We start from the raw sequence: 11,875 nt of genomic DNA on the forward strand, positions 1-11,875 counted from the left end.
CACATATTGTGCGGCTCTCAAAGCCCCCACTGCCCCGTCAGCCAACTGAGAAAAGGCATTTGTCTCTTTAAATCACTTGTCCAAGCCAAGCCAGCGGCTTGGAGAATGCATTTAAAGTTCCTTTCTTTTCCTCTCTCCATTCCTCTTTCATCTATTTGTCTTCTTCTGTTCCTCTCTCCCTTTCCATCTTTCCTATCTTGCAGCTTTCAAACATATGATGTTTATTCCATGTGGCTCTTAAGTTAAGCAAGTATGGCCACCCCTGGGTTAGAGCTTGGTCTGTACCAAGCTCATCTCCATCATTCCCTGTATGCTGCCAACTCCAGGCTGAAAAATTCATGGAAATCTGGGGATGGTGCCCGGGGAGGGCGTAGGAAACGGAAGGACCTCAGTGGGGTATCATACCATAGACTCCACCCTCCAAAACAGCCATTTCCCACCCACCCCAAACTAGCTGATCTCTGTAATTAGTTACCAATCTAGAAGACCCTACCTGGAGGCTGGCAACGATCTCCAGCAGAGGGGAGAAATTACAGTTCGACGGCAAAGAAAGGAAACCACCCCCCTGGCCGCCACCTCCCCAGCCTGTGGAAAATAAAACCGCTCTCCCTTCAGCTCCCGCTTACCGCCGTCACCTAGCAAACCCGCTTGGTAGTAATTCACGAATACCCCTAAACGGAAGTTCCGGAAGCGAGGAAGAAACGAGTTTCAGCTGCTAGAGAGTCGACGCCAGTCCTCCCGCGCTCCCTTGTGGGGCGTCTCGGGAAAGTGGCTTTCGTGTCTCTCTTTTGTCGTTCAGCTTTGAAAACGTGGCCGCGTTGGCCCCTTAGAGTAAAGCGAACACTAGTGTTGTGCGCGACGCTTTAAAAGACAAACGGGTTTTGATGCACACAGAGGAACTGATATGCTGGTCTGGATTCCCCTTTTCAGCTGCCTCATCAGCAGCAGAATCCAAGATGCTTGAACTAGTACAGTGTCGGTCTCAGGCTGGAACGTTCTCTTTTCGTCTCTGTACTCTTTTTGTTGGAAGCAAACGTGTGAATGCATCTTGTGCAATCTACTTTAGGTCGTTTGGTGAAGACCAGTACTCAACCTTGTAGAGAGTTTACAGGCACTTTTGGAATGCTGAGAAAGTATCGTGGGGGCTGGCTCTGCCGCCACCACCCTCAAATAGCTGCCATGGTGGTCTCTAATGTTCCCTCTAAGCTGTAGAGTCTTGTGAGCAAAAATTCTATTTTGTGAGCTACTGGCATGGAAGTTGTGAGCTAATACATAAATTAGTGTGCTCTGGGGTCATCCTTCCGGAGCTAAGACAAAAATGTGGGACGTAGGAAACAATGGGAGAGCCTGGATTACCCACTGGATATCATGGGAGGGAAGATTGCCAATTGATTTACATGGACTCCATTGAAACGCATTGAAGCACAGAAACGGCTGCAACAAAAATCCGGAATGGATCTTCCAGGAAAGTCAACACAACCCACAAGTGTCCTGGACACGGATAGACAGGGGAAGAACAAATTTCGAGACCCTGGGACTGGCGCAGGTGTTCTGGATTTGAATTGCCAGGGGGGAGGGTGGGTTGCCAACCTCTGGGACTGGATTGCAAGGGGACACAGCACAATGCCAGCCTCTGGGACCAGATTGCCAAGGGAAAAGGTAGTTTCCCAACCTCCAGGACTGGATTGCCAGGGAGAAAACTACTCTGCCGGCCACTGGCACTTGATTGTCAAAGGAAAAAGTCCTCTGCCCACCTCCAGGACTGGATTGCCAAGGGAAAAGGTGCTCTGCCCACCTCCTGGACTGGATTGTCAGGGGAAAAAGTCCTCTGCCCACCTCCAAGACTGGATTACCAAGGGAAGAGGTGCTCTGCCAACCTCCAAGACTGGATTGCCAAGGGAAAAGGTGCTCCACCAACCTCCTGGACTGGATTGCCAAGGGAAAAGGTGCTCTGCCCACCTTCAGGACTGGATTGCCAAGGGAAAAAGTACTCCACCAACCTCCTGGAATGGATTGCCAAGGGAAAAGGTGCTGTACCAACTTCCAGGACTGGATTGCCAAGGGAAAAAGTCCTCTGCCAACCGCCAGGACTAGATTGCCAAGGGAAAAGCTACTCTGCCCACCTCCAGGACTGGATTGCCAAGAAAAAAGCTACTCTGCCCACCTCCTGGACTGAATTGTCAAGGGAAAAGGTGCTCTTCCCACCTCCAGGACTGGGTTGCCACAGGAAAAAGTCCTCTGCCCACCTCCAAGACTGGATTGTCAGGGGAAAAGGTGCTCTGCCAACCTCCAAGACTGGGTTGCCAAGGAAAAAGGTGCTCTACCCAGCTCCAAGACTGGATTGCCAAGGGAAAAGCTGCTCCACCAACCTCCTGGACTGGATTGCCAAGGGAAAAGGTTCTCTGCCCACCTTCAGGACTGGATTGCCAAGGGAAAAAGTACTCCACCAACCTCCTGGAATGGATTGCCAAGGGAAAAGGTGCTCTGCCAACTTCCAGGACTGGATTGCCAAAAGTCCTCTGCCAACCGCCAGGACTAGATTGCCAAGGGAAAAGCTACTCTGCCCACCTCCAGGACTGGATTGCCAAGAAAAAAGCTACTCTGCCCACCTCCAGGACTGGATTGCCAAGGGAAAAGGTGCTCCGCCAACCTCCTGGACTGGATTGTCAAGGGAAAAGGTGCTCTGCCCACCTCCAGGACTGGATTGTCAAGGGAAAAGGTGCTTGCCAACCTCCAGGACTGGCTTGTCAAGGAAAAAGGTGCTCTGCCCACCTCCAGGACTGGATTGCCAAGGGAAAAGGTGCTCTGCCCACCTTCAGGACTGGATTGCCAAGGGAAAAAGTACTCCACCAACCTCCTGGAATGGATTGCCAAGGGAAAAGGTGCTCTGCTAACTTCCAGGACTGGATTGCCAAAAGTCCTCTGCCAACCGCCAGGACTAGATTGCCAAGGGAAAAGCTACTCTGCCCACCTCCAGGACTGGATTGCCAAGAAAAAAGCTACTCTGCCCACCTCCTGGACTGAATTGTCAAGGGAAAAGGTGCTCTTCCCACCTCCAGGACTGGATTGCCACAGGAAAAAGTCCTCTGCCCATCTCCAGGACTGGATTGACAAGAGAAAAGGTGCTCTGCCCAGCTCCAGAACTGGATTGCCAAGAGAAAATCTGCTCTGCCCACCTCCAGGACTGGATTACCAAGGAAAAAGCTGCTCCGCCAACCTCCTGGACTGGATTGCCAAGGGAAAAGGTGCTCCGCCAACCTCCTGGACTGGATTGTCAAGGGAAAAGGTGCTCTGCCCACCTCCAGGACTGGATTGTCAAGGGAAAAGGTGCTCTGCCAACCTCCTGGACTGGATTGCCAAGGGAAAAGGTGATCTGTCCACCTCCAAAACTAAATTGCCAAGGGAAAAGATGCTCTGCCCACCTCCAGGACTGAATTGCCAAGGGAAAAGATGCTCTGCCAACCTCCAGGACTAGATTGTCAAGGGAAAAGGTGCTCTGCCCACCTGCAAGACTGGATTGCCAAGGGAAAAGCTACTCTGCCCACCTCCAGGACTGGATTGCCAAGGGAAAAGCTATTCTGTCAACCTCCTTGACTGGATTGTCAAGGGAAAAGCTACTTTGCCAACCTCCAGGGCTGGATTGCTAAGGGATATAATGCTCTGCCCACCTCCAGGACTGAATTGCCAAGGGAAAAAGTCCTCTGCCAACCTTTGAATTGTACTTGGAGACTGACCAGATTGTAAGAGGAAAAGGGAGACTGACAGCCTCCAGCACTAGATTGACGGGGGAGAGGGAGATTGGCAGCCTCTAGGGCCAGACTGACAGGCAAAAGGGGAGATGGACAGCCTCTAGGGCCAGATTGACAGACAAAAGGGGAGATGGACAGCCTTTAGGACCAGATTGACAGGGGAAAGGGGAGATGGACAGCCTCTAGGACTAGATTGATGGGGGGGAAGGGAGATTGGCAGCCTCAAGGGCCAGATTGACAGGCAAGAGGGGAGATGAACAGTCTCTAGGGCCAGATTGTCAGAGGAAAGGGGAGATGGACAGCCTTTAGGGCCAGATTGACAGGCATAAAGGGAGATTGACAGTCTCTAGGACTAGATTGTCAGGGAAAAGGGGAGACTGACAGCCTCTAGCACTAGATTTACAGGGGAAAGGGGAGATTGACAGCCTCTAGGGCCAGATTGTCAGGGGGAAAGGGAGATTGACAGCCTCTAAAGCCAGATTGTCAGGGGAAAGGGGAGATTGACAGCCTCTAGCACCAGATTGTCAGTGGGAAAGGGAGATTGACAGCCTCCAGAATACAAGGGAAGTGTAATGATGCCCTTTCCCAGCTTCACCTTTTTATCAACCCCACAGCCCCTAACAACTAGCCTAATGTGTTTATTGAGCTCTGCCCCTGCATGCTTTCCAAGGTCTGTCTGTAGCATTTGCAAAGCTAGGCTAATTTAAGCATTTAGCAATATATAAACTTTACACATCTAACTATTTTCATCCGTACCTGTTAGTGCTGCATTCAATTTACATATAAAAATAAACATGTTTTTGGGTCGTGCATCAAAATGGAATTGACATTTTGTCTCTTGCTGAAACCCAGCACAGAGTTGTAAATTTGTCTTGCTGTTGGATTTCACAGACAACTAGCACTTTCCACTCTGCACCATACAAACTAAATTTTGCAAATGTGATCGCTTTTTCCTGCTGGAGTTTACAGAGTACCAGCTCTATAACCCTTTTTGCGTGCTTCTCCAGATTGCAGAGACTCCACCTACTTCCTTGCTTCTGGTCTGCTCATTACAGTTTCTGGAACCAGAATATGAAAGTGAAACTTTCCCAGCTTTGGGAAAATTCCTACTTGTCAGCATTCAAAGTTTACTTGAAGTTTGTATTTTGGTGTAATTTCTGGTGCAGTTGCAAAACAGATGTTGGTGCAGTTAATGTTGAAAGAAGCTGATAGTAACAATTTTACTCTGACAAATATTGTTGCAGTTGAGACGTAGGCACTTGTAGAGTAGAACATTTCATTAAGCCTTGCATTAATGCAACACAACCTATTCATTTTTTAACTCGTGGTTATACTCGACTGGTGATCAGGGAAATTGTCAAATGTTGGTCAGGGAAAGTGAAAAATGAAATTTTGTGGCTGTGTGGAGAAATGCCTTGTCTCCTGGAGCAGTGGTAAGCCTCCTTTAAAAGTTTCTGTATCTGAGCTCAGAGAATGTGTGTGTGGGGTGGTGGTGGTGGTGGAATGTAGCCCCTAACATTTGGGCTACCTCTTGAGAGATACTAATGGTGCAACTGGAAGAGACCATGGGCAGCCTTCTCCATACACGAAAAAATGTGGAAAGGACATTGGGCTAGACCAGCCCCAGGAATGAGGCGGAGGGTTTCTCGGAACGCATGGGTTTTCCCCAGAATGCCTTCCACAGAAGAGGCTTCCTGGGGACAACAGGAAAAGAAGCGTAAATCTAGGTGGGCCAGGTAAACAAAATAAACAAAAATGCTTACTCTGAAGAGCACAAGGCTGCCTCTCTCTTGCAGCTGGGACTGGAAAATAGACTGTGACTCTCCAGGCAGTAGCCAGCAGCCAGATTTGACCATGTGGCTGGCCCTGACTGGATGCAGGAAGCCTGAAGCAATGAGGTGTCATTACAAAATGTTGTGACGAAGCATAAATGGGCCTGCTCTGCTTAAACATCTGGTACATATATGAACGTATGAAGCTGCCTTCTACTGAATCAGACCCTCGGTCCATCAAAGTCAGTATTGTCTTCTCAGACTGGCAGCGGCTCTCCAGGGTCTCAAGATGAGGTTTTTCGCACCTATTTGCCTGGACCCTTTTTTGGAGATGCCAGGGATTGAACCTGGGACCTTCTGCTTCCCAAGCAGATGCTGTACCACTGAGCCACCGTCCCTCCCCTTGGTAGGGCAAGTCTTCAAACCAGACACGGAAGGATGTGTTTCAAACCAACCTTTACTTGATCTTCTGGTAGTTTATCATGTACTGCACTAAGATTTACGGTATGTTTTTAATTTTTCACTAGTTTAAAAAAATGAACCTCTAATTATTTGAAAGGTTGGCAGTAAAACTTTGTACCACATAATTCCCCAACCGTCTTCAACCACGCTACTGTAGGGAGTCCTAGGAAAAGGAAAGGCACGCAGTTGCCAAGGGTTCCAATCCTCCAAGTGTCTCCCCAAAAAGGACATTGGTTTCCATGACAACCAGCTATTGGGTACCAGAGTACCTTGAGGCAATCTCCCTTTTCTGCTGGTGATCCACTCTCAGAAGCTGGGAATCTAACATCTCCCCTGACAATGTAGTCCTAGAGGCTGTCAATCTGCCCTTTCCCCCTGATAATCCAGTCCTAGCTGTCAATTTCCCTTCCCCCCTGACAATCTGGCCCTAGAGGCTATCAATCTCCCTCCCCCCCCCCCCAACAATCTAGTCCTAGAGGCTGTCAAACTCCCTTTTGCCTGTCAATCTAGTGCAAGAGGCTATCCGTCTCCCCTTTCTCCTGTCAATCTGGCCCTAGAGGCTGTCAATCTTCCCTTTTGCTGTCAATCTGGCCCTAGAGGCTGTCAATCTTCCCTTTTGCTGTCAATCTGGCCCTAGAGGCTGCCAACCTCCCTTCCCCCCCGTCAGTCTAGTCTTAGAGCCTGTCAATCTGCCCTTTCCCCTGTCAATCCAGTACTGAAAGATGGCAAAGTACCTTTCACCCTGTCAATCCAGTCCTGGAGGTTGGCAGAGTAGCTTTACCCTTGGCAATCCAGTCTTGCAGGTGGGCAGAGCACCTTTTCCCTTGACAATCTAGTCCTGGAGGTTGGCAGAGCATCTTTTCCCTTGGCAGTTCAGTCCTGGAGGTGGGCAGAGCACCTTTTCCCTTGGCAATCCAGTCCAGGAGGTTGGTGGAGCACCTTTTCCCTTGGCAATGCAGTCTTGGAGCTGGGTAGAGCACCTTTTCCCTTGGCAATCCAGTCTTGGAGGTTGGCAGAGCACCTTTTCCCTTGGTAATCCAGTCTTGGAGGTGGGCAGAGGACTTTTTGCCCTGACAATCCAGTCCTGGAGGTTGGCAGAGGACTTTTTCCTTTGACAATCAAGTGCCAGAGGCCGGCAGAGTAGTTTTCTCCCTGGCAATCCAGTCCTGGAGGTTGGGAAACTACCTTTTCCCTTGGCAATCTGGTCCCAGAGGCTGGCATTGTGCTTTGTCCCCTTGCAATCCAGTCCCAGAGGTTGGCAACCCACCCTCCCCCCTGGCAATTCAAATCCAGAACACCTGCGCCAGTCCCAGGGTTTTGAAATTTGCCCTTCCCCTGTCTATCTGTGTCCAGGACACTTGTGGGTTGTGTTGACTTTCCTGGAAGATCTGTTCTGGATTTTTGTTGCAGCCGTTTCTGTGTTTCAATGCGTTTCAATGGAGCCCATGTAAGTTAATTGGCAATCTTCCCTCCCATGATATCAAATGGCAATCCAGGCTCTTCCATTGTTTCCTATGGGCAATCTTTTCATTTGTTTTAGTACATCGCCAAAAATGTATGAGGCTAAAAATCTGTGAGCTAGCTCACACTAACTCAGCTTATAGGTGTCTTACATTTTTACATAAGGGCTTACTTTCTTTCAAGGAGAGCACACCCAGATCAATAATGCATGCACAAAACACTCTTTTGAGGAGGAAACCTTTTGAGTTGTAAGAATGAAATTACGTGTGAGTACAGATACCATGTGAAAGGATTCATGGCCTACTTCAGGGGTGGCCAATGGTAGCTCTCCTGATGTTTTTTGGCTACAACTCCCATCAGCCCCAGCCAGCATGGTCAATGGCTGGGGCTGATGGGAGTTGTAGGCAAAAAACATCTGGGGAGCTACCGTTGGCCACCCCTGGTCTACTTTATAAGCTAGCATCCAATCACGCAATATATGAGATATAATAGCAACTGGTCAGGATTGATTTATATTGTTTATTCTAGATGACTCTTAGTATAACTTGAAAATCATGCCCAGTGTTTTAATTATTTTATTGAGTTCACCATATAATAATAAATACATTTCTTTTAATACAGATTTAATTTGCTATAGCTTCAGCCTTGAAGCATTCCCAGTATATTTAAAGTTGAGCTTGTTTTCCTCTTCTTTGTTAGAATCTAGGAGACCCAAGTTTGAATTCCAATTTTGCCATGGTGTTCACTCATGGTCACACACACTCTTGCCTAGCCTATCTCACAGGGTTGTTGTGAGGAGAAAATTTAGGACAGGAGAATGATATAAACTGCTATGAGTGGGAAAGTCAATGTACAAATGAAGTAAATAAATAATACAGTTGAAATGGGTATGGGGACAGGTCAGTGGGTGGGTGGATATAGAGTTGCCAAGTCCAATTCAAGAAATATCTGGGGACTTTGGGGGTGGAGCCAAAAGCAAGGGTGTGACAAGTGTAATTGTACTACATTGGGAGCTCTGGCCATCACAATGAAAGGGACTGCAGACCTTTTAAATGCCTTCCCTCCATTGGAAATAATGAAGAATGGAGGCACCTTTTGGGGGGACTCAAAGAATTGGACTCCCTGGTCCAATATTTTTGAAACTTTGAGGTTATTTTGAGGAGAGGCGCCGGATGCTATGCAGCAGGTTTGGTGCCTCTACCTCAAAAAGCAGCCCCCCCAGCCCCAGATATCCGCAGATCAATTCTCCATTATACTGTAGGAATCGGTCTCCATAGGGAATAATGGAGTGCCCAGCAGACATTTCCCTCCCCCTGCTTTCTAATGACCCTGAAGCAGGGGAAGGGCCTCCAAACCAGGGGATCCCATGCCCCCATCTGGGGACTGGCAACCCTAGGTGAATTAGATAAAGGGAAGCAGGGAGAAGTGATGGTATGGGGGCTGCCAGAAGGAGGAAAAGAAGAAATAGTCTTGTGAGGAGGATGCAGGAGAACGTAAAGTGCCTCCCATAAATCCTTCAAGGTTTCCCACTGTGCACCTGGCCCAGTGGATAGTGGTGCAACTGGGCCAGCTCAGCAGCTGGAACGATGCAGTGTTTTTCAGGGAGAGGTTGCCAAGAGGAGGGAAAGAGGGAAAACTGAAGATGATAAAAAGATAAAATGTAGGTTGGGTGGTGGGTGGGAAGGAGGTAGGCAAAGAGAAGAGGTAAAGGGGCTTTCAGGGAAGGGAAAGAGGAAGTATTGGGGAGGGGAAAGGAGATGCACCCCTTAAGCCCTCATGAGTCTCCTGCTTGTATTCATAATTGCACCACCTCAAATTACAGCTAATTTTTTGTTAAAAACCGAACCTTAAACCAGCACAACACTTAGAAAGGCGCTTTAACCAATACAATTCTTTCCCAGAAATGTCATTCATTTTCTCTTATTTTTCTAAATGGAGACACAGTCTGCACACAGATACAGGATCATCCACTGAGCTTTCATTCACTTAGCATCTTTCTGTACACAAGGAGACATTTGAAACCCCTATAGGGTTTTCCTTATCCTGCTGGTCTTCTTTTTTATGTTTGGTCTTGGGCAATGCAGGCGTGTTGAAAACCAGAGTGCTGCTAAGAGGGGCTGGCATTTCAGAAAGATGAGATGGGACTTTTGGTGGGAATCCTAGGACAAGAAAAAAGTCATTAAGGTTTCAAAAATGCCTCCAGAGGGCAGAAGAGTACCACAAACTTCAAAATAAACATTTATTTCCTCAGAAGGAAGTGGGGAGGTTGGGAGATATGCTGAATGAATTATTACCAGCTGTTGAGTGGGGAGTAGCTAGTGGGAACTCAGGTTGAAAGGCAAGCTAGGAGATTAGAAAAGGAAGGGGGGGAGATGGGAGCCTGTGAAGTGACAGTTGGGGAGGAAGAAGGAACACAGATGAGATTGGTTCCATGGCCAGAGCAGATTTGAAGGGAAAACCAAAAAAAGGTTCACCTGAAAAGTACCAAGAAAGAAGGTGGCTTCACCTGCTGTATTGAAAAAAAACTCACTGAACCCAAGTAAAACAAGTGGTGGATCTCTGGGAGGAGGGCTACAAGATGGTCAGTGTGATGCTGAGGTCAGAGTGGAGCAAGGGAAAGTGTGTTGTCAAGATGCAACTGACTCATGATGATCCCATGAAGTTCTGCCTTGTGGAGTTTTTGAGGCAAGAGGTGAGTGGAGGCGGTTTGTCGTTTACTGTGCATCAGTATGGCAAACCTAGTCTTCCCTGGTGGTCTCTCATCTCAGTACTGACCATAGCCAGGGTTGACTTAGGTTAAATCACCACCTGCTCATGGAACTCACTGCTGACATTAGGACAGTCTTTTGGCCTAAACTACCTCACAAAGCTGTTGCGAAGATAAAATGGAGGAAGGACTTTCAAAGTGCTGTCTTGAGCACTTTGAAAGGGTAAAATGAAAAAAAACCCCACCTAAGAGCAAACTTCGGGAAAGGCAGAATATAAATGTTCTAACTAATGAAATAAATAAAATGACCTGCCCAGAGCTCTGTGGAAGTAGGGTGGGGTAGAAAACAGATGATAGAAAAGGAATCTTCAATATGGGGGCGGGGAGGAGTGAGAGAGAGAGGATTGCAATATTTTGGATCAAAAACATTTATAACCTATGGGAATATAAAAAACAAATGAATAAACATGTGCTTGTTTATGCGCACCCTGGCTTCTTATAACCTTTAGACCATTAAAGAGTGCCTGACCCAAGGTCATCCAGTGAACTTTGCAACAATCTGGACATTTGAACCCAGGTCACTCCAACTCTGATATCATGATGACTTCTTTTGATGAGTCTTGCACTTTCTTCTACCCATCTTCTCCCTCCCCCACTTTCACTTTATTTCTCCATCCTTCCATCTCCATAGTGACCAGGATCACTCAGCAGGCTGCCTTTCACTTTGGATTCATCTCCAAGGGACCGCTCCTTAAATTAAGATTCACTACATACCCTTGAACCAAAACATACTTCCCCAGATTATTTGGGAGACACCATGGTTGCATCCACATGGCAAGCATTCTGCATTTCCATCTGTCATAACCTGCCACAAATGTTGAGGCCTTCAGAATGTCTACATGGGAGCTCTGTGTGTGCACTTTCCCTTATTGACCACCATTTTCTTGCATGTTCCCTTTTCGCGTTACCAGACAGCTTTCTGAAGGCTTTTAGTAAAAATCCATAATTGTTGAATTGCTGTAGCGCAATAGCATTATAACAATCTATTACTATGATCACTCTATATAGCATAATAACAATTGCCCATTTTTTAAAAAGCCTATTTAAAATATTTATATGCCAGTCTTTCTCCAGAGCATCTTGGGATCCAAGCCTGAAAAAGCCCTCTGGTGACACAGCAGGAAAATGATGGCACAAAGGGTTGGTGGAAGGAAGATGCCACTGATGTGGACAGGACCTTAAAAATGTGCACCTTCACATTCCAATAGCTTGAAAACATGCTTGAACTGTGTTTGTTCCAGAAAGATAGTCTCAAACCAGATTTGATGAAGACTATTTAGAGGATGAGAAAAGCCTGGAAAGTAGAACTAATGACAAACCCATCCATGTGACATTCCAGGTGAGACACAAGCAGAGGTGGTTTGCCATTGCCTTCCTCCATTAGCTACCTCAGTCTTCCTTGGTAGTGCTGCCAGCCTCCAGGTGGGACCTGGAGATCTCCCGCTTTTGCAACTGATCACCAGCTGGCAGAGATCAGCTCCCCTGGAAAAAATGGCTGCTTTGAAGGAGGGCCTCTATGGCATTGCACTATGCTGAGGCCCTTCCTCTCCCCAACCCCCGCACTCTCATGCATTCATCCCCAAAGTCTCCAGGCATTTTCTAACACAGACCTGGAAACCCTATTCCTTGGAGATCTCGCATCCAAATACTAACTGAGGCCAACC

This window comes from Heteronotia binoei, chromosome 11 (assembly GCF_032191835.1).
Source record: "Heteronotia binoei isolate CCM8104 ecotype False Entrance Well chromosome 11, APGP_CSIRO_Hbin_v1, whole genome shotgun sequence".
Lineage (NCBI taxonomy): Eukaryota > Metazoa > Chordata > Lepidosauria > Squamata > Gekkonidae > Heteronotia > Heteronotia binoei.